Source organism: Bacillus rossius, chromosome 1 (assembly GCF_032445375.1).
Source record: "Bacillus rossius redtenbacheri isolate Brsri chromosome 1, Brsri_v3, whole genome shotgun sequence".
Lineage (NCBI taxonomy): Eukaryota > Metazoa > Arthropoda > Insecta > Phasmatodea > Bacillidae > Bacillus > Bacillus rossius.
The window spans coordinates 173,889,584-173,914,383 of NC_086330.1; the positions used below are offsets into that span (position 1 = coordinate 173,889,584).

Consider the following 24,800-nt stretch of genomic DNA (forward strand, 5'->3'; position numbering starts at 1 on the left):
GTTATTTTCAAGGATAAAGACTTTCTTAGTGGCAGCAACTCAGGAAAGATGTTGGGATAAGATAAACTTTATTTTCACATTTAATCATTGTAAATAGTTCGTAATGGATATATATATATAGGGTCTTTTGAAGTTAATTTCAATATCGGAATAAATTTACTTTATTATGAATAAATGTGCATACATTATCTACTACATACTAGTTTTTATGGAATGGAAACACTGAAAATGCATACTTTGTATGATAAACGATTTGGATTATACAGAAACAACATAATACCTAGTACTTTTAAAATCACAGTTAAAATTTAGGAATGTGTATCATAATTCTAAACATAGAAAAGTTTTGCACTTTCCTTTTTAAATGTAAATTAATGAAACAAAACGAAACATTATCAATTCTCATGAACACACGAATTTTATAGTTTGGGATGATACTTCTGGTGCTTTTTAATTTAAATGCATTGAACTACATGTTCATAAGCCATCACATAACCAACTTCATAAACTAACAACATTTAACCTTCTGTGAACTATAAACCTTCTTACAATATCGCGTGTTTTTAATCTAAATATTGTATACATCGCAAAATTTCTATATATGCACAAAAAAATGGTCCAATCACTTGATTGTTTAAAATTTACTTCAAATACTCTCATTTACAAAATAGAAAAGATTTAAAATCGGCGAACATTTACAAGATTCAACAACGTGACCAAATCCATCGTCGGATCGCATTTGATTAGTAAACGTTTTCGCATAATGCATAGGGCCTACTGTAAATACTTCAATATGAATAGACAAATATTTACCACTAAATTAAAACAATTATAAAAACATTTCATTCCCTTAAAATAGTTGCCCTTTTAAGCACTAGGGGCACACTACCACACATTCTGATTGGATAAAATTCCCACTTTCTACCAAACCTTCCAAAGAAATTCGAACACGACCCATACAGCACAAAATGTTACAGATATGTTTCAGAAATATAACTTTTGAAACATTGTAACATGTTTGAAACATTTCGCAACCTACCTGAAACATCTCGGATATATTTCAGAAACGTCTAAATGTCCGCCCTGTGAAATATTTCAATGAAACCTCCCTGCAACATCAAATGGTAATGTTTCTGAAATGTTTCAATGAAACCTCCCTGCAACTTCAAATGGTAATGTTTCTGAAATGTTTCCACTAATGTCCCATCAATATTTCTGAAACATTTAACCGGAATATTTCCATAAATGTTCTGAAATACATATAAAATGTATCATGTGACCCAAAATACCTCTGGAAATTAGGATGACTGAGGGTATATTTATAATTTAAAAGAGTATTGCACTTTAACAGATACCATAATGTTACAGCTGCATTGGTCAGCTAGTTGCAGTGAAGTGCAGTGACTGTGTTCCAATTCATCACAGCATTCCCTCGTACACTTCCTCTTGATCACTTTTTGCATAATGCCCCTTGACCACACCCTTAGAAAGTGTTAATCGGTGGATTGATATGATCTTGTTCGTATCTTCTTGTTTTCGTCAAGTTTTGCTTGTCCATAGTAATGTGTCATTTTTTGATTATATAAAAAAATAGATATTGTAATATTATTTTGTTTGAAATTATTTTAAAGATGTGCTCTGGTAGGGCATAGAATGTAAATTTTTGTCGTTTTTAATGTAATGATAATTGATTATATTACTTAATAATTTGGCTTGTACAATAATTAAAAATTTACTTATAATTTCTAATGTAAGATTAAAAAGGCCTGCCGACAAAATCCAACAATTCAGGTAAATTAATGAAACCATATTCTCCACCCTACTGAGCTTAATTTATAATATATATATATATATATATATATATATATATATATATATATATGAACCAAGTTAAAGAAATAATTTAATTAATAAAGACATCAGATGTTTTCCCAGGTCAGCGTACCAGACTTGCCTAACATTAATTTTACAAACTATTTTATTATTCTAAAAACAAATTATGGTTATAAAAGTAAAATTTAAATAAGTTTTCAGTATGCTTGCAAAGTGAATGAAACTTACATGAATGTCATAGGAAGCCCAGCACTGGTGTCCATGGTTCCTGTCCATTGCATTTTATTTTAATGGGGAATTTGAATGTGATATAGTGGCAGGCAGGCATGCATCTACATCAGTACATGGGAAAAAAGGGACAAGCTAATGCACAAAGGTTCCATTATTAAATACAATGACAATGTCATCTTGTAATGAATAAATTAAATTGAGGCTCTCCAAGCTATCTGGATGTGATCTCCTTATGCTCAGCACAGAAAGTATGCTAATATTTACTTAATCCATAACAACCAAACCCCACTTGCATAGGAGACATGATTACTGAGCATTTTAAAATATAGTTTTCACAACCCAATGTGTTATGGCCACTTCAAGTTTGTTTTTGAGTATCATAAATGAGCACTTGTCCATCGATGTCTTTATCTGTATTTGAACAATGTCTTGAGAATTTGGGTATGGTTTTCTATTGCATTCCAGATGTTGACATTCTCAAAAATCACGACACTGTTATTGTGTACGGTATCAGTGGTCTAGATAATCATGTGGTATTACATTAACTTAAAATACTTGATACACACAAGAAAAAAAAACGCATTCAACCTCAAACAAATGTTATAGAAATAAAAAATAATATACCTATATACAATACACTAACATATTATAATAGAAAATTCCTACTTGTATGTTGCACAGGAAACCGGTATTAACATAATGAACAGCCATGAGACTTGACCTGTGCTCGTATTGTGATGTACTTTTCTCCTTATTTAATGCTATAGTAAGTATATATGGCTGGTGCTTGTTTTTTGGACATTTGCAAGAAAAAAATGTGCGCTTGAAAACCCTCAAAAGACATGTAACAATTTTATGTTATAATTAATGTCTTTTTCTTCTTAAACACACATATACTAATTTACAGAGGGTCTAAATATGAAACAATGCAGTCTTAATACAATTTCATCATATAGCTTTATAATCGACATATTGTTTTCCATTTCACACAAGCTCAACATAAATGAGACTGGACTAGAATCGGCTGTCCTCACTAAACAAAAAACTTGTCTGACCAGCCTAAATGAAGTGAGATGGTGGTGTAGTAGTGGAATATAAATGGGAATGAAACAAATGTGCAATGAGAAATACTCTTTAACATTGCAATGTCACTTTACCTAATTGAAAGACTTATTGTATCAGACAAGAGCTCAAATTGATCCAGCTTCCCTAACATTGAGATGCCAGTGACTTGCTGAAGATACAATAGTGGCAGTCCATAAAAAAATCTGGTTTCCTTAATTTTTTCTATAGATAGCATGTTAATCTACCTAAAGTTCGTGTATTAAGCTAGGTTTTATATTTGTATTTTAATACTACCAAATTGACTAAATAGCCTAAGGATAAAACAACAAATACAATATGGCAATAGTATATAGGGTCTCTAAAATCCAAATTTTCAAAGTAAATACACAAAATAATATTAACACAACAGTACATCCACACAAACTATATTCAAATGAGATCACAAATTTATTGTAAACAAATAATATAAATAATTTTGTAATATGCAGTACAAAATTTTAAAATAATATGAATGGCGAGTTATACTTTGTACAAAATAGAAGGTAGCTAGTTTGGCCTAACTCGTCAACAATGAAGTCATTAGAGATAGAGAAACTTATTCAAACAGACAATAGGGTTTTGGATTGTAACTTCTATGATCTATGTTATGAAACCAGCCAAGAATGCACCTGAAGTAAGTTAAGAACCATGTATAACCATAATCAGAAAGCCACACCAGGTCAAACCAGGTTCTTTCCATTTGAATACTTAACAATAGAGGCAAAGATGCAAAGGGGTATTTTCAATAACAAATAACAACATAGTCTGAGAAGTAGACTTTAATAAAAAAAACTATATATATATATAAATAATATATACAATACATGAAACTTTTAACTGACTCTCTATGCAGATGTTTTTGGAGATTTTTGCTGAAAAAAAAAGAAGAAAAAACAATTATTTTTAACTTGTTTCAGGTCAATTATGACATGTATGTGAGATTTTTAAACATGTAGACACTAAGTTGTTACATTATTTATTTTTAAATTACCATGCAAACAGAAAAAAAAAGTTTCTGATGCCAATGATAAATTTCAAAACTAAAAGCATCTTAAAATGGACAAATTGGTATTGCAACCTATGCATTTTTTTTTTCAAACTTATTAAGCAGGAATACTTCTTCACTGGGAATTTCTTAACATGCTATTTACATTCCTAATAATCAATTTAATGGTGTCTGGTTAATGCAAAGAGGCCCATGACATTGTATAATAACACATTTTAAGCAAAGTTTTAAAAGAAAACTTAAATTTAAATCCTAATGATTTCCTAATAAGTGTCTGTGTGAACAGTGCCTGTGATGTTACATCATTACAATTCAGCCCATGTTTTTGTGCAATAATACTCTAAAATTTCTAGTAATTTTTTGAGCAGATTCTCAATATTATCCTTTGTAGTGCACATTTAATGTTTACTTTCATTATTTAAATTGCTACCACTACATAACTATACACATGTAATCTAATAAATCATCATTTAATGTGTTTCCTTTATTGTCATATAATGGATGGAATTAGGTTTTGTCAAACTCTCCAAATCAAACATACTTGGTTACTACCATAATTTAGCATAAGAAAAACTAATTTAAATAGAAAAACCAATGATGCTTATGCTTAGTACAACACAACTCGAAGACTTGTACCTTCTCTGCGGTAAAGGACAAGATTTATTTCAATTATTTTGCGCTGCAATTCCAGCCCACCAATAAAATGAAGGCCAGATTGCAGAAATAACTTTGTTAAGCGAAATGGCAATTAATGAAACCGCTGTCTAATTATATGTGTAGGCCTAGTGCATTCACTTACAATAAATTACATTTATGACAAGCCAGATATAATAGCAGGCTTTATTAAATTTCCGTTAATAGTAATACGTAGGCCTACAACATACGATGTAAGTACTACAGAGTGCAGAACATAACATAATAAAAATAATTACTTAACCAGTAGAATTGTAAATTATTTCAAATAAAACACTTCAATATTTATATTAAAATAAACACAACATAATTAATTTATGTGTTGTGCACAGTAAATAAACATTAATTACCCTTATAGGTTATGAAATATATTTACTTAAGTATATTATAAAAGCCCGAAGGTGATAACTGAATAAAATAAATTGGTTTAATCAAATGCTATTAAAACCAAAATATTTAGGAACCTATAAGCCTATATTTGTGTGATTTTTAACTAAAGATAATAAATAACCCATACATTAGCATTCGTGTTCTACAGTCAACGACCATATATAGCTACAGGAAGTAGAAAACTCATTAGATGCTTTCGCAATTTTATTAAATCGCGAATATCCTGTTAATGCATCACATAAATTAAAAAATCAGACTGAAAACAGCGCACATATAAATATGGCACGGGAATGTTAAGCATACCGACAAAAAAAGACATTCCTTAACCTAGAGCTTTACACATTTCGAAGACGCATAAAAGAATGTTTCTATACCGGTACTTGCTTAAGTGCGAAAGTAAAAACAAAAAAAAAGTAAACTAACATGAAATAAATAATGTTAAAACTTACAATTTATTCACCACATATAAAAATCCAAGTACCAAAATACTGCGCCAAAACAAGAAATAATACACAAAGACAAAGATTTCTAAACTTCAGTGCCAACAAGCATGATGGGAAGTTTCAATATAATGTCTCAGATACATTTCAGAATCAACCACAATGTAATATTGCCAAACGAATCTTGCTGAAATGTATCTGAAACTTCATTTATAGACATGAGTACTATGTGTCCAATGAAATGTTTATGAAATATTCCAGAAACATGACAGATGAAATGTAATCTATTCGAAACATAGTAATGTTACTGCAATATCACAGACATGTTACTGAAACATTGTGTGCTGTATGGGGACCAATTAAGAAATTCTCCATGAAAACGGCCAGCGCTCTGCTAATTCCTCCACTAAACCATCCATGCCAGCTGCCATGAGAGACCTTCCAAGGAACCTTCCATCGTGTTATAGGGCCCTTAGATCGTGATTCAAGGATAGCCTACAGTAAAATATTATGGTAGGTTAATACAGGAAAACCTTGACAAGTGACGACAAGCGATCCTGGCGGCTTGAGCTGCAGCTAGCCATGTAAACAATGGTGTTAGTTTCTATTTTAATTTAATTTATATTTAATGCTTAAATGAGTTCTTAAATAATGCATAAGAATTTAGAGAAAAATCGTGCCAAATTATGGATTTATTAATCTATGGAGTGGAGTTGAAGTTAACTATTTAGCAATTGGGTAGCAAAATAAATCGTAGCTGTATAAATGCATACATGCAATAAATTGGTGTGCTGTCTTTTTTTAAAATCTAAGGTAGCTTATTTAAAGAATGATTTAATTAACAGGAAGTTGGCGTGGTCTCCATATTTGAAAAGCAAACCTGCATGCTTGTAATTACAATTCTAGTGCCTAAATGGACAAATTGCATGTCAACATAAGGGCTAGGGCCCTGAAATTTTTGAGTATTCTGACGTGAAAGTAATATTCTAGAGCGAAATATATTCTATGGCAAAACTCTAAAAATGGCATATATATTACTATAATTCTTTGATTATCCCAGAAAACACCACCTTAAATCCATTCAAATATTTTTTACAGTATTTTAAATCTAGTTAACCTAACCCAATGAACTTTTTAAAACATTTGCATTATTTTGAACGTAGGTTATACCCCAATAACCAATTGTTTATTTTAATTCAGATAATATAATTCTTTGATTATTATAATGCTGCATTTAAAGAATAATTAAGGTATTTAATGGAAAATGAAAGCACACTTACTTAGCAATATATTTCCCTGCATAATTTGTGACTAGACTACTACCAGTGTAAATTTACGGAATTTTTTTTTTGCCTTGATCACGGTGGCCTTGATACCTGAATCTATGACATTGAGCTGGGAATTCATAGATGCACGTTTTCGACAGCAACTTAAACATAATACAAAAACAATTGTTGGATTAGTAATAAATGAATACGCACTAAATATACAGCTTAATCCATTGAGGGCGCCATGTTTTTCAATACCTTTCCGCAACAAACAACATATCGCTCACAGAAGAGAGCAAACGCACGTGTTATTGCAGACTATGGCCATGACTTACAAATTAACAAAAATTGTTCCGATCGTGTGGTGTGCCATTGCAGCATTCAGCTGGGCGTACACTCGTTTTTGCTTAACTCTTTGTGTGTGTTGTTTTTTTTTGTTTCGGCAAACTGAACGCTGGTTTATTTTTTTTTTTAAGAATTTCTGTTATGGGGGGTAATTTATTTGTAATTTTGTCTTTAAGTGAAGGTATGTTTTGTTCTAACTATTTGTATTGTATTTTATTATCACATAATTATTATCCAATTTAAGTGCATCAAGAATCAAAGAAAAGAACTCTGAACAAATTTAATTATTTTAAAGTTTAATTAATTATATTTTCGTCAAGGCAGTGTGCTATTCAGTTTTCGGAACTATTCTTTAAATTGTGCATTTGTAACTATGTTTGGCTAACTGTGTTATGCCATCTATGGTCACTTCCTTCTTCTTGGTGACCATCATGTGAAAAACTGTATTAATTTCTGCTCTTTATTTATCCACCGCATCCATGCGGTAGTTTCAAGTTTGGGTAGCCGCCTATTGGGTGAGTTTACGCAGATTTCTCTGGAAATCATGCTGGACATTTATTTTTAAATATTTCATCATGTAATTAGTCTTTTGAAATGTTTTTATAGCGGCCCACGAGTCATGGATCTGGAGTGCTTCCCTATGCCGGCCATGCTATGAACTACTTGTAACCCTTTGTTTGGAGTAGAGGATGTTCTCCTCTCTTTTCTGACGGCTACGGGATTCACTCACTCATGAATTCAGGAAAGTGATTCTTCGTTTTCATACTTCGCATGAAGCATGTGTTCGGCAATAAATGTGGACAACCTACCTAAATTCATTTTATAAATTTTTCATCGTTTGATTTTTTATTTTGTTTTGCTAACATAAATTTATGAATTAAAGTAACGTTAATATTTATTTAATATTCTGGGGCCCCATATTTTTTCTTTTTTTAATTTAAGTAACAAATGTAACAAGTAACAAATGTAACAAGTGATATTCTATTTATTGTTTATGAAGATTTATAAATAACTAAGTAATACTGTAATACTCATAAAGTTTTTTTTATATCAAATATAACTGATGGTCTGAAAATGAGTTAGTTTCTATTTTTAAATATTACCCCCAAGTTAATCTAAAAGAAAATATATTCTCATGTCTCTATTGTAATTTATACTAATCCTTTGGTTAATACATAATAGCATAGTACAGCAAATGTAAACGATCCGACATATCTGAAACTTTCATGTGTTATAGTGTCCTTGGGTAACTTCCAATGCCACACATTGAGGTTATGTGGGATGCTATAGCAGATGAATACCTTTCAGTCAAAACTATATGTCACAAGATGGTAGCAGGAGCCTGGTTACTTTCTACGAGTCTATAGATAATATTATTATTTTGAAAGAAATAAGTTTTATGATGTGAGTTAATTGTTTTTTTTTTTAATGTTTGATATGTTCTATTAGAGTACAAACAAAAATTCATTATAATATATATTGACTTTATTTTTTATTGATAATTGAAAGTTACATGTGTGTTTTTTTTTTTTTAGTTATTTGTTTTCTATATATATTCGTGTAAAGGTGACGAAACGACTCGTTAATTATGTCTTTATTAATTTAGTAGTATGTGGTACGAGTGCTTTGTCTTGCATGTTGAAGTGCTTTGGTGCAGGTGTTTATCTTGAGGCGTCACCAAGGTTGCGTCACGTCTTCGCACACGTTTTTTTTTTTTTTATTCTTGTCAGTCTATGTTGCGTTTCAGTCGCTAGTGTAATGAGTTAATCGAGTAAGTTTATTATTTAAATTATGAGTTTTAGAACGATCGTTTGTATCTTGCGTTTAACACAGTAATATAAGATTTTTCCTAGTGCTTCTCTCGTGACTTATTGTATCGGTGTTATTCCCAATTATTATGTGGATTATAATATTGTTTCTTAAAAGAATTACAAGGTATGGTAGAGCCTCTTATTTTTCTCTCCAGTGGATATGTTTAGAGTTGTCATTTTTTTTATCTGTCTTGATACGTCGTTTTGTTTACAGTAAGCCATTTATTTAATAGGGGAACTATAATTATTTAATAGCTAATATTAAGTTAATGTGTGATTTTGTCTTCGTTCAATATGAATTTTACTTTCGTTGTTTGAACTCCTGGAGTTTGTGTATAAAAAAATTCCCAGCCAAGATGGAGTCTTTCGCAGCACAGTGCTGCCAACTTTGAATGTAGTACTTTCACACTGACCCAATGTTGTGGTGTGTTTACTTCTGACATTAGTAGTTCTCGACTCTTATTTGTCATTTTCATTTTTTTTTTGGCTTGACTTTGATGTCCAGGTTAGGCATTTTCTTAAAATAGTGGTTCTTCTTTTCGTGTTTTAGTAAATCATGAGTATGTATTTTTTTTGGAGGGTTTTATATTTGTAGTTAGCCTACCTAGTATGTTATTTAGGAGTTAAGGTGTGGAGAGTTATTTTTTTTTAATACTTATTCCTGCTTTCAGTTGAAGGTCCACCATTCGGGTCCACTGTTAGCGAATTAGTGTCTTTAGGGTCCTTGACTCAGTTTATCGTGGACTGATCACCCACGTGTCCTAGTCTTTGAGTCCCTCGTAACTTTTGTACTTCAGTCATAAATAAATAAAAAACCATGGTACTAGTTTTTAAGTTGTTGCAACATTTAATTTTTTTAATATATTATTTCTGGGGAACAAGTTTAGTTATAGGGTTTTCTTAGTTTGAATTTTTATGTTCAAGTAATCATGTGGTTATTAGTTGGTATTTGGGGTATGTATTTTCGTACAAGTTATTTTGTTATCATCTTCATGTTTGGTTTTCATGAGTTTTTTGTGTCCATTTCACATAATTTAGGGTTTGGTGTAACAACTAGATTAATTTCAACACTGATATTTTTCTGTTTTAGTTAATCATGTAAGATTGAGGTTATGTTTGGTAATTGTCGTTTAATTTGTCGCAAGTTATTTGAGAGTTTTAAAATTTTTATTCCTTTTAACCTATAAATTGTGGTTATAATTTCATGATTTGCATATTCTTTATTAATATAATTCTAAATGATATTTCAATTTTATAAGATTGCAGGTTTTGTTCGTGAGAGAACTGTTTAAGCATTATTTCTCGTTTTCATAATATTTCCATGTTTCTGATTTTTTTTGCAGATTGCCATATGTTGAATAGTCTGTGGTTTCTTCAGTAATATTTAATTGATGAGATATTTGTTTACTTTTCGTGTATCACCAATTGGGGCACGTTTTTCGTAACCTAACCATGATAGGTATTTTTTGTTTTTGTTGCCATCATTCAATAAGTTATTTTTTTTCAGCTGGTTGTTTTAATCATTATAATGTTATTTACTTTGCCCATGTTTTGTTGTAGGTCATCTTGGGTATGTATTTTATCTAATTTCTTACAAGAGACATTTTGCCGTTTTCCTAATAAGTTCATTTAATGTGTGTTCTAGTGCTTTTTATTGCACAAGTTAATAATTGAGGTAATGAAGTTGTCTTATAAGTATTTAATTTCCAGTAAACTTGTCTTTGAATCAAGTATTTGAGTAATTTTTTTTTTCAGGTTGTGTTTGATCTTCATTTGAATTTTTTTCTTGAGCCTATTAATTTTTTATTTTAATTTCACTATTTTGCTTTGGTTTTGTTCTAATTATTTTGTTTCAGTGAGATGCAGTTAAAGGTCAGTGGTTTTCTTGTTAGAATTTTGTCGTTTTCTCTTTTGAATCTTTTCTTTAAGCACTATTATAAAGTTTTATAGTTTTAATGTATTGTAAGTATGTAATTTTTACTGTGGGAGTAAGTGACTTCCAGACGATATTTGGGTTGTGTTTTAATTGAGTTGTCGACTTTGGTCAAGTTTAGCCAGAGAGCAAACTTTTTATTTTAGGCAGGTCCTCTGAGCCAGAGCCAGTGAGCCAGTGCCAAGTCCTGTTGAGAAGTGTTTAGGCTTCACCAGCACTTTTCATTTTTTGCAGGCCTCAGTCATTTTTTTTATCAAACCATATATCTGCCATGGAAGATCCAATCACTCATTCTTAATAATAGTTTAAATTTAGATTAATAATGTTTTGTGATTTTATTTGTTTTTAAATAATAATTAATTTTTTTTAAGTGCTAGCTTTGATTCATTGCTGTTCTATTCTGTTTGTCTTGCTAGTGTCATCTTTTAAAATAACATTTTAATAAATCCGTTTTGTTTCTTGTCTTGTCATCCAAAACATATACTTTTTTTTGAAATTTCTGTTTTGTAGGTTATGTGTGTGTTAGTTCATGTGGGGATGTGGTGTGTTGTGTGTCTTACACAGCTTTCCACACGACACAGCCATTGCACATGTGTTCCACACATTACACCGTGTAGTGTCATCAACTTAATCATTTTTTCAATTTTTTTTTTGTTTTGCAAGTTTTTTGGTTTTGAATTTAGATGTTCCTTCTTGTTTTGCTTTGTGTACTAGGGTTGTTGCTGTATGACATCTCTCCGGTGGGGTGTCTGCTGCATGGAGTTTGCTAGGGTGGTTGCGGCTTCGGCTCGGTGTTGCTGCGACTCACCGTTACAGCCATCTCTGGTGAATTTCGTGTAGTGGAGTTCTGCTTGGTGGGATTGTCTTATAGTGACACATTCTTCATTGTAAGGTATGGTTTCTACTTTGCTTTCTTCTTATAACATTTTCTTCGATTAATTACAGGCAGTTCTTTTTTTTATTCATTTCACCTTGGCTGAATCGTAACTTTATTCATGTTATATTTTGTGTTAGTGGTCAAGCTTGCTTTTGCAGGTGCTAAATTATCTCTTGAGTGTCTAAGGTATGGGACTTAGTCATTCATCTTTGGACGGCCATTTTCTTATTTTTCATTTTCAATTTTGTGTTGTCGTTTTGAATAAGCATTTTAGAGATTTTTGTTTTCTTTTTTTTGTGGCTCATATTTCTTTCATATTTGATCTGTATTTTCAATGTAAGTTTTGTTAAACTTTGATTAGGTATCTTCTATTTGGAAATTTTTTTAAATTTTATCATGATGTGTTGTTTGAACTGCAGGGTTCAGAGCAGTATCTTAAGATCAGGATCTTAGTGACCAGTATCGGGAGTGTGGCCTGTTGTATTTTGGCACCTCCCAGTTTTTTTTTTAAGCCGACGGGCATTTTGTTTGAGGTTTTGTCCCTCTTTGTTGTAGCATACGCTGGCTGTCCTGGGTACTTGTACCACCATTCTGTCCTGTTTTGTTTATACAATTACACACTGATTTTTTGTCCTTTGGTATTTTCATCTTTGTCTTGATTTACACTTTAGCTTTGAGATTTGTCTCTCGTAGGTATGAGAGTATCCTACGTTCAGCTAATTTATGTCAATTCCGAGACCGAGTTTTTTGTTTATCTTACTTGAGCGAGCATTTAATAACATTTATTATGCAGGGGTGTATAGTCCCCATTTTGTTTTAATTATTGTATGAAGAGGTGTATATTCCTCATTGAGTATGGAGTTTATAAGGATAATATTTTGTTGTTTCTCAGTAAATATATAGGGGTTTTATGCTCGTGTCTGTGGTGTTTGTTTCTTCAGAAGTATAATAATTTAAGTTCTTGATTTCTATATCTAATACAGTCTTTGTAGCTTTTACATCATTAATTCTTATGTCCTTTTTTTTTGGTAAATTGAATTGTTTTTGATGGCAACTTGAAAAAAAAAAATATTTTTTTTTTTAAGACAGTAGCATCTGGTTTGAGGGAGTGAGTGTGTGCCATTGCAGCATTCAGCTGGGCGTACACTCGTTTTTGCTTAACTATTTGTGTGTGTTGTTTTTTTTTGTTTCGGCAAACTGAACGCTGGTTTATTTTTTTTTAAGAATTTCTGTTATGGGGGGTAATTTATTTGTAATTTTGTCTTTAAGTGAATGTATGTTTTGTTCTAACTATTTGTATTGTATTTTATTATCACATAATTATTATCCAATTTAAGTGCATCAAGAATCAAAGAAAAGAACTCTGAACAAATTTAATTATTTTAAAGTTTAATTAATTATATTTTCGTCAAGGCAGTGTGCTATTCAGTTTTCGGAACTATTCTTTAAATTGTGCATTTGTAACTATGTTTGGCTAACTGTGTTATGCCATCTATGGTCACTTCCTTCTTCTTGGTGACCATCATGTGAAAAACTGTATTAATTTCTGCTCTTTATTTATCCACCGCATCCATGCGGTAGTTTCAAGTTTGGGTAGCCGCCTATTGGGTGAGTTTTCGCAGATTTCTCTGGAAATCATGCTGGACATTTATTTTTAAATATTTCACCATGTAATTAGTCTTTTGAAATGTTTTTATAGCGGCCCACGAGTCATGGATCTGGAGTGCTTCCCTATGCCGGCCATGCTATGAACTACTTGTAACCCTTTGTTTGGAGTAGAGGATGTTCTCCTCTCTTTTCTGACGGCTACGGGATTCACTCACTCATGAATTCAGGAAAGTGATTCTTCGTTTTCATACTTCGCATGAAGCATGTGTTCGGCAATAAATGTGGACAACCTACCTAAATTCATTTTATAAATTTTTCATCGTTTGATTTTTTATTTTGTTTTGCTAACATAAATTTATGAATTAAAGTAACGTTAATATTTATTTAATATTCTGGGGCCCCATATTTTTTCTTTTTTTAATTTAAGTAACAAATGTAACAAGTAACAAATGTAACAAGTGATATTCTATTTATTGTTTATGAAGATTTATAAATAACTAAGTAATACTGTAATACTCATAAAGTTTTTTTTATATTAAATATAACTGATGGTCTGAAAATGAGTTAGTTTCTATTTTTAAATATTACCCCCAAGTTAATCTAAAAGAAAATATATTCTCATGTCTCTATTGTAATTTATACTAATCCTTTGGTTAATACATAATAGCATAGTACAGCAAATGTAAACGATCCGACATATCTGAAACTTTCATGTGTTATAGTGTCCTTGGGTAACTTCCAATGCCACACATTGAGGTTATGTGGGATGCTATAGCAGATGAATACCTTTTAGTCAAAACTATATGTCACAGTGGTCATGTTTGAAACAATGCTATTATGGTTTGGATTGGCAGATTTTTAATTGTATTAATTTTTTTTTTCAGTGTTTCAGAAATAAAAATTTTGGACGTTTCGGAATTTTTCCGTCGGTTACGGTACGAGATATATCTCTTGTGAAAATTGTTAGTTTCTAGCTCGTCTGGAAAGAGGGTCAGAATTTGTATGGATGAGAGAGTGAGTGTGTGGGTCAGTCGGTGAGTTCCACCAGGGGCTGTTTGTGTGGTGTATGTGTATATATATATATGTCGATTCATCAAGCTTGGAAATAATTTAAAGAATTCTTAGATACATTTCGTGTCCTACTATCATATTATAATTGTATTTGCAACATGATCACGCATGAATTTGCTCGTTAACGAAGTTAGATGTTACAAACCTCCGGTGAGTACTGTAAGACTAGCTCACAATTTATTTATTTTTGCTTCGTGAATAAAGAAACTATGGGGAAAAGAGTGCGCGGGTGACTTCACAGCGGATAATAGAATAGAAAGTAGCATCGTCCCCGAAGTGACGTCACAGAACCTCTGATGTCAACCACCACCCTCTCTCTCTCTCTCTCTCTCTCTCTCTCCTTTGCCACCGGACAACTTTGTCGACCGCCCGGTTGAAGCAGGATCGGTGAGATCGCTTTTGATTCGGGTCGCTCTCATCCTCCCCCAAGCCCTCATGCCCCCTCACCCTACTCCAGGGATCTGCCTAGTCAGATAGCAGCTGAACTGAGGCGTGCTGCAATGAGATAGTCCTTTGAGAGTCGCCGGTGCGCTCTGGCTACAACTTTCTTTGTTCCATTAGCAGCTCGGGAGGATGGCAAACAATGGCGGCTCGGCAAACGGTCGCTAACTCTTTTCCTCTGGCGCTGGATCACTCTCTCTCTCCCTCCGTCGCTCTCTCATTGTCTCGCGGAGATTGGCTTGATGCATTAGAAACAGCTCTTAAGTTAAATAGAAGGCGATTTTTTGCCTTAGCTCGACTGTTTCTCCCCTCTTTATAGCTTAAAATTTCTCACAATTTCCCACATAGGTACAAACTGTAAACAAGGAAACACCGTAAATTAAAGCTAATGAAATTAAGTTGTGCCAGTCTTCTTGAGAAATCGTTTATTTAGCAGTCATCGAGTGCCAAAATAATTGTAATAATTGAATTCGACATAGGTAATTGTAACCTGCGGTAGTAAAAACTGAAGATGTGTAGACAAAACTGGTTGTATTTCTAGTTGTTGCCTTTTTAAAACGCCAGTGTGTGTAATAAAGTATATGTTCGTAACTGTGTGACAGAGTAGCTTTTTGAACAACAAACTATATGACTTGTGACGCCACATTTACGCATTGGGCAAATAGGAAAAGTGTACTAGGCATTTAAAATTTGTAGTGCTTTGAAAACAGAACTAAACATCTAGCTCTGTAGTGAAATACACCTCATCTCTGTTATGGTTTGCTAGGCACGGCAAATCATATAAAGCTGTTATTTCAAGTACACCGAGTAACTAACTAATTGTATTGCACCCGCGTGGTAGCGAAAAATTTCTATAACACTTTAGGCCCCTTCTGGGAGGGGTTTTCTCAGAGTGGTAAACTGATTGCCTTGCACTATCAACAAACAAATAATCAACAGTGAAATTACCATCAAACGAGACGTTTCCCGAATGACTGTTATAAAAACAATTTATTCAAATAGTAAATTCAAGGCGATCAACAATTGCAGAAGATAATTACACATGTTCAATTTATAACACATTAATTATTGATACATGATTTATACACGGTCCCATTAGACACACGGGGCAGAAGACCCTTATTACACGATGCGATGTCAACTTTACATGCAGTATATCATATATAAAATTTAACTTTGCCTTTTAAATACGTATGACGAACAGGGAACGTAAATACGCAAACAAATTAAACCTGATCACCTTGGCTGTCAACGATGGGATACACCACCAAATGAACAAAGAAAAATGACGAAAACATCTTGCGAGGCACGGTTGACAATGGGAGGAAAAGCCACAGAAAATACTAATTGGAATTTACAAGGTGGCGGCCAAAACAATAATTTCGAAACAACAAGAAAGGAGAATTATAACATTTACGTTACATTCCGGGAGCGGCCACCGCGTCCCTTCCGCAATCACTCAATTTGAAGTCAACCGTACCTTAAGGGGCGTGTAGATCGGTCGGTGTCCCAGCGTCGAAACAGGAAGAGTCAGGGGGCGCAAGGCCTTAAATAAACTAAGCTCAGATGGCGCTAGTGTTGTCAGCTACCACCGAAGAAACGACAAGAGGGGAAAGCGAGGGGAGGGAAGGGGTTTGGGGCAAAGGCGGATGGAGGGAGTGAGAGGGAGGGAAGGCCGTGTGCACGGGCGCCCATGCAGCCGGTTGCAACTCCCCACCCCTAGACTGCTGCTACCCAGAGTCGAAAAAACTGAACCAAAGAGTGCTAGGCCTCTTCTTCGGGATTCCGACGTCTTCAGAGGTCTGGACGAGCGCAGAGACGTTCGGCGACGGCGGCATGCGGCCACTTCGGGGAGATGCGGCGCGCGGCCGCAAGCTATTCAGCGGCGGAGATCAGCCGCCCGGGCGGCCGAGCGCAGATAGCTCCAGCCATGGAGCGAAATCCAGGAGCGCCTCCCGTAGGATGCCACACTGCGAATCGGATGGAGTCTCCAGCAACAAATGCAGATGGCGGCTGAGGTAGCATCAGCACGACGAGCCAAGGTAGCCCTTCAGCATCAGAAGAGCGAGGTGGCGGAGTCAGGTTGATGACGTTCAACGCTCAGATCGACGAGAGCGGCCTCAACCAAGGCTGGCCAGGTCTCGGGAAGCCACTTCAGAATCCCAAACAGATGCGAAGGCGACGTCTCCCAGCAACGAGCGTGGCAGGCAGGCAGCAGGGGGGGGGGGCGGGGAGCATGACGAGGAGGAAGCGACGACCTCGATGACGAACGAGGCAGCGAGCAGATGATCACCGCCGACGAGGCGCCTCCATGCACAGCCCAGGAGAATGGAAAGGGAAGACACGGCGAGCTCACAGCTGAAAAAAAAAAGCAAAGCCTCGCCGGCAGCAAACGACACCCAAAGCCAATCACGAAAGCACCTATCACTTAACAAACACTAATCACAGAGGAGCAAGGCGACCTGCCAGTCAAAGGGCGTCATGCTCTAATTTACAAATTTTTTTAATTGTGACACATGTGCCTTTTTAAATTTTTGTTTACACTTATTGTCTTGAAGCAAAACAGTATTTGAAGATAGAAAACGCTTAATGACAAAGGGACAGCTGAAAGGCGGCAAAAGCTTGACATTAATCTTATCACTTAAGGAAGGCAAAACAAAAGATCTACACAAAACAGTGTCTCCTGTCTCAAAGTTATGCGGACTTCTGTTTGCGTTGTATCTAGCAATAACAATTTTACGTGTCTTCGCAAGGTTACAAGATACGTCATCAAACCCAGGTTAATAAAGTCCAAATCCTCATCCCACACGGTCTGATCGACACGATAAAAAGACGTCAAAATTCCCTTTAACACCTTATTGACCCTTTCTGACTGATTACCCTGCGGGAAATAAGGCGTACTAAATACAGGCTTGATCGCTTACTCAAAGCACATGTCTTTGTACACGGTGGACCAAAAATAAGCCGCATTATCGGAAACCAAAATACAAGGGGGTCCAAAAAGTTTACAGACCTGTTCCTTCAAAGTTTTAACTATCGTAACTGCTCTCATATTTTTAAGTGGAAGCAGAATCACGTATTTCGAGAAAATATCCAGAACTACGAGCAAACATATAATTCTCTTACGAGATCGCGTAAGGGGCCTAAAAATATCAATATGCACTACGTGCCAAGGCGCGACCGGCGCATCAGCCCCGTAAAGCCCTACCTTGGAATTATGGGGGGGCTCAGAGATCTGACAGTCCACACAGGATCTGACAAAATCACGCGCGTCCTTGCGGAGCTCCGGCCAAAATAAATGTCCCGCAATCCTGCGGTATGTCTTTTCTATGCCCAGATGTCCGCCTACCAGAGATGCATGGAAGTAGGTTAGAAGCATAGGTCTTAAGCTTAACGGGACCACTACCCTCCGGGATTGACCCGAATCACCTACAAAATACAATAGACCCTGTTCCTCCCTAAATGGCACGGGCTTGGAATCACGCAGATCCTTACGGATTTGAATGCAAAATGCGTCATCGCGTTGCACCTGTTTAATGTTTACAAAGGATTCTGGAAAAACTTTACAGACGGACAAAAATTCAACAGGCTCGGGGGGAGGTTGCATATCAACCTCAAATTCCTCAGGGCAAAACATACGAGAAAGGGTATCTGCAACCACGTTCTCCGACCCCTTAATGTGATGAATCACAAAACGAAAACGAGAAAGGCGAAGGATCCAGCGACCTAATTTTCCCAGTTGATTAGGGTGATTACATAACCATGACAGCGCCCTATTATCGGTATAAAGGTCGAAAACTTGTGTGTCCAGATAGCTTTCGAATTTTTCCAGGCCAAAAAGAATAGCCAAAGCTTCCTTTTCATACGTCCCAAGGTGTCGCTCAGACTCCAGCAAGGTTCGACTTGCGAAGGCAATAGGTCGTAGCCTGCCGTTCTCCATGTGCCCTATCACCGCCCCCAGGGCTATAGAAGATGCGTCGACCTGAACTGCGAACCGCCGATTAAAGTCAGGCAAAACCAAGACGGGTGGAGAGGCCATACGTGTCTTGAGCGTAGAGAAGGACTCCTCCTGTTCCTCTCCCCACACAAAGGGGGTGTTTTTCTTGCGCAAAAAGTTTAAGGGAGCGCAAATGCTGGCAAAATCCGGAATGAACCTCGAAAAATAACCGAGCATTCCCAGGAAACGCTGGACACCCTTCAAATTTCTGGGACGTGGGAAATTTACAATGGGCTCGATCTTTTCCGGATCCATTATCAAACTACCCTCTGAAATAATATATCCCAAGAATTTAACAAAATGTTTACCTAAAGAAATTTTATTAGGGTTCACTGTTAAGTTAGCAGCTCGGAGCCGAGTAAAAACTTCTCTTAGATGTACTAAATGTTCTTCAAAGGATTCACTGTAAACAATAATATCGTCGATGTAATTAAAAACAAATTGAAATTTTAAATCACTGAGAACGTGGTCCAATATACGACTTAAAGCCTGGCTCCCAAAACTGACACCCATAGGAATCCTGTTGAATTGAAAGTGACCAAACGGAGTGGAGAAAGCGGTGTATTTACGACATTGAGGATCCAAGGAAATTTGATGAAAACTATGGTTTAAATCTATCGTAGAAAAAATTCTGGCTTTTCCCAGGTGCTGCAAGGCACTCTCCACGGTTGGAAGAGGCCAGACATCGTCAACAATCTTATCATTCAACGGTTTGAAATTATACACTAGGCGCCAGTCAGTGCCGTTCTTCTTCTGCACAAGGAAGGTGGGGGTACTATACGGGGATTGAGAAGGCGTAATAACTCCTTCCTCCAATAGCCTATGAATGATATCCCGCATCGCTTGCAACTTGGGCGGCGACACTTTATGATAGCGACTGGAAACTGGGATCTCATCTTTAACAAAAAATCGGTAGGGCAGGATGTCAAAATTTCCCAATTTATGGGTAAACACGTCCGGAAATGAGCTAACTAAATCACTAATGGCTCTGTCTCGCTCGCATGACGAATCGTGCTCGCGACAAGTCAAGACGATAGGGGCATGCGTTTCATGTTTTAAAAAAATTTTGACGTCAGGTGCAAAGGCGAAATGTAATTCATGCCTGTCAACATTCAACACGCAACGAGAATGGCTCAAAAAATCCAGGCCTAAAATAAGATTAGGCACAAGGCCAGGCACAACACTAAAGACCCAGTCCCAAGAAAATCCCTTAATTTTAAAATGTAAGACGACAGACTTGGAAGCTTTCATAGCTTCTCCATTAGCGACGCACAACTCCGTCGTGACGTCATCCATCACACGTCGCGATAAACAGGGAAATTTATCACTCAAAGAATTAAACAGCTTTTCGCTGATCACGGAGCGAGTGGCTCCCGTGTCGACGAGGGCAGACAAAAAATAATCCTGAATCTTAAGGGGAACATAATGTAGATACTGCGGTCGAAAGGATTTACGACGCAATCGACGGAGTCGCCCTTTCTTGCGACCCGTCACGGCTCGTTTCCCGGGCAGTCGGCACGGTAATGACCCATGCGCTGGCACCGAAAACATCTCCGCTCCCTTAAGTCAAAGGACGGACTCGTGCAGTGCGCGGACCGATGCCCAAAGGCGCAACAGTTCGCGCAACGACCCGCTGTTTGTTCGGTGAAAGGGAAAGCCTGCCGCCTCGGCAAGTTCAAGGCCGCGTGCGGGCTGTTCAGCTGCCCGCCAATAGCCGCGCCTTGATCCGGCGCATTCAAGGTTACGGACTCGACCTTCACGGGCTGGGTTATCCTAGGCGAGCGGGCTACCGACGGCCAGCGACCGCGGGTCTCCCGGCGCGGCGCGCAACCCCCGACAATGGACTCGCTTACACTCGCGTCGTGTATGATGGGGGAACGATCAAGCATGCCGTTCACGCACAACGCTGAATGTCTAACGGTCCCGCCGTGAACACTTACCTCCTTCCCACTCTCAGCAAATCTAGAAGCCCTGGGTTTAGGCTGAGGGAATTCGGCCTGGTATTTCTCTATCGCACTAAGACGATTCTCCACTTCATCCCCCCAAGCTCGCAAACCCACAAGGGTAGTAGGCGGAGTTAGCATAGCACAATGCTCCAAAACACGAGGCGAAAAATTACCTAGAAGCAATTGCACGAACTCCGGCTCGGGCATGTTCAGCTCCAGGGCATCAGCATAATTCGTCAGAGAAGTGACGAACTGAGCAATTGATTCCCCCGGCCTTTGGAACCTATATACTAGGTCCCTTTTACAGGCATCCAAAATTCTAGGCGGGCACACTGTGCGGATGATGGTTTTTTTGAAAGCCGAAAATTCCAAGCCTTGCAAAATAGCTTGTGTAATACTAGTCACAAAAATGCCTGAGCATTTACTTAAGAGCGATTTCATGAAAGCCTCCTGGGAAACCAACTGTAACTTATTTAATCTATCGGCGGCAATAATAAAATCTAACACGCCCTCAGGCTTGCTCTCCCCCAGTAAAGGAAGCGATTTAAGAGTGGAGAAAAATAACTTCTGATTGAATGAGGAATTGGGTTGACTCACGTCCGGAGGAGACTGCCGCGGCGGGTCTCCCGGGGGGGAGGCACTCGACTCTCGCACGAACTGCACGAGACGGGACCGCATGGAAACCACGGTTTCCCCTGGGGCAACAGTAAGCCCATTTTCCTCTAAGTGGAGCACCAGGTCCTCACGATGCAGTTGGTAAATCCACGACACTCCACCGGCAATAGCCATGGTCATTAAACAGACAAGCAGAAAACACAGAAACTCTGAGACAGCAGAGTAGCGCAGCTTTGCACCCGCGTGGTAGCGAAAAATTTCTATAACACTTTAGGCCCCTTCTGGGAGGGGTTTTCTCAGAGTGGTAAACTGATTGCCTTGCACTAACAACAAACAAATAATCAACAGTGAAATTACCATCAAACGAGACGTTTCCCGAACGACTGTTATGAAAACAATTTATTCAAATAGTAAATTCAAGGCGATCAAAAATTGCAGAAGATAATTACACATGTTCAATTTATAACACATTAATTATTGATACATGATTTATACACGGTCCCATTAGACACACGGGGCAGAAGACCCTTATTACACGACGCGATGTCAACTTTACATGCAGTATATCATATATAAAATTTAACTTTGCCCTTTAAATACGTATGACGAACAGGGAACGTAAATACACAAACAAATTAAACCTGATCACCTTGGCTGCCAACGCTGGGATACACCACCAAATGAACAAAGAAAAATGACGAAAACATCTTGCGAGGCACGGTTGACAACGGGAGGAAAAGCCACAGAAAATACTAATTGGAATTTACAAGGTGGCGGCCAAAACAATAATTTCGAAACAACAAGAAAGGAGAATTATAACATTTACGTTACATTCCGGGAGCGGCCACCGCGTCCCTTCCGCAATCACTCAATTTGAAGTCAACCGTACCTTAAGGGGCGTGTAGATCGGTCGGTGTCCCAGCGTCGAAACAGGAAGAGTCAGGGGGCGCAAGGCCTTAAATAAACTAAGCTCAGATGGCGCTAGTGTTGTCAGCTACCACCGAAGAAACGACAAGAGGGGAAAGCGAGGGGAGGGAAGGGGTTTGGGGCAAAGGCGGATGGAGGGAGTGAGAGGGAGGGAAGGCCGTGTGCACGGGCGCCCATGCAGCCCGTTGCAGTATTACACATTACTTCTTTACAATGTAAAAATTATTGGCCTTATCGTGAAACATACGTGAGCGAGAGGGCTAAGGTATTGTGATATCTAAAATCATTTTAATTTCTTGAAGTACTAAACTCATTTTAACAGTCACAGTTAATTATAAATGTTTACAAAATTAATATTCTGGGATTACCGAATGAATACTATTAAGTCAATTTCTGATGTTTCGTAACTATCTAAGATAAAGCATACTATTTCTGCGTATTGTAAAAGTCAGAAAGAGAAAAATGTATGACATATAGGTGTTTTAGACGTTAAATAATTTAACAAAGCAAGTTGCGTCTTCTTGGTAACAGTAAAATGCTTGTAAATATTTTTTTTTGTTTGTTACTAATGTAACATAACGTTACATAAGCTATGTATGATAGTCGATGCCACTGTTTCTGAAGAACCTGGGGGTAGAATTTGAGTTACTCGGAAATGAGTTCTCGGTCGTAAAATGGCGATTATCGGAGGATTTCACGTGTTTGGTATTCTATGTTAAGTGTGGTCTCTCGGTTCTCGGAGACCGCGGATCGGGAGAGCCCGATTGCTGCTGGGATGTCGGAACCTGAAAACACGATCGGCAACTCGCTTTCAAACATGGCGACTTGGAAGCGTGTTGACAACAGTTACATAAAACTGAATATTCTCGCATTTACTAGTTTTTCACTACTTACATTATTTTTAAAGTAATTTTAAACACATTTACGAATTTTTGTTTAGCTACATATTGTTCCAGTATATAGGAATGACTACATTACAATAAGTTTTAACTTCTAAATCATGTTAAGTAAAGTGGCAGAGTTGGTAACAACAATTTTTACATTATAGGGACCAAAACAGTAGAAGACCCTTATATTTTAATAACTCAAATTAAAACAATTATATACTTAAGCTATTGTCTATTAGCTTAAATTATCAAATATCTCGTGAAAAATACTAACCTAACTAAAACGTTTTTAGAAACATACATTTTGAAAATATAAAATTTAAGTTCAATCTTCTATAATTTAATACTAAAAATAGTTCAATATGCTCATATAAATAAAAAGCTAAAACCAATTTTAAAGAATAGATAATTCATAGGAAAAGGAGTAGTATATGAATGGGCATAACGCATAATGGCCCTGGATCTTTAGCGTGGATTGTGGATGGGGTTTAGGACCGAACGAACTCTGACGACATGGCAGCCGTTTTTGGTGTCTTATATAATGGAAATTCCTCGAAAATTACTCACAATACCTCAAAAATTACTCAAAAGACTCAACATTACAAAAAATTCCCTATTTTGAGCAAAATTCCCTCTGTTTAGGGACCAATTCCAGTTTTTATCCAGAAAAAACGCAAAAAATTTAAATGGCTCATGTGAGGTTTATATTCTCCATGGGCATGCCTTCAAAAAGCCTCTGGTGGGGAGCTATTACCTTGACCGTGACCTCGACCATTATTGTAGCACTTTTCGTTGCAGCCACCATATTGAAAAATCCGTATTTATCCTATTTCAACAGGAAAATTTAAATTTATAAAAAAATTAATTAATTAAAATTTTCATAAAAATATTTCAAAATATTGAATTCTGAAGACACTTCAGCGATCTTTAATTTAAATGTCACCATTTCACTTTTAGTAATTGTCGCATCTTGAATTTGTGACGTCACGGCTGCCATCTTGGATCACCTTGGCTTTGAGAATGCCCTTGAACTTTAACCTTTAGCGTAAACATATAACATCGACCTTTGACCTGGAATTTTGACCTTCACCATGAACTCAGTCGCCATATTGGATGATGCCATCTTGTCATAGAATGGCCCAATAAAAAAATGCAATCATCGTAATGGTCACCATCTTGAATTCTAATATGTCCGCTATCTTGGGTCTAATGTCAACCACCGATTCTGACGACACAACCGCCATTTTGTTTTGTCTGCTGGAGGCCAACCCCTTGGAAGATATCATGGCTGCCATTTTGTTTTTTTCTGTTCTGCTGGAGTACGCCTTCTTGGATTCCGTAATCTTTGTTTCTGCTGTTAGTTACTAAAAAGTGCCA

The 24,800-nt window shown here is 36.6% G+C and overlaps 1 protein-coding gene and 1 long non-coding RNA gene across 2 annotated transcripts in view; both read left to right on the plus strand.

Moving 5' to 3' along the window:
• The window catches only part of LOC134527109 (chondroitin sulfate proteoglycan 4), a 530,625-nt gene that overhangs the window by 45,198 nt on the left and 460,627 nt on the right, over positions 1-24,800 (plus strand). The window lies entirely within an intron of this gene.
• On the plus strand, positions 7,463-8,385 carry LOC134529665 (uncharacterized). Its single transcript, XR_010074661.1, has 2 exons — positions 7,463-7,825; positions 7,917-8,385. It is a non-coding gene; the product is annotated as an uncharacterized LOC134529665 (long non-coding RNA).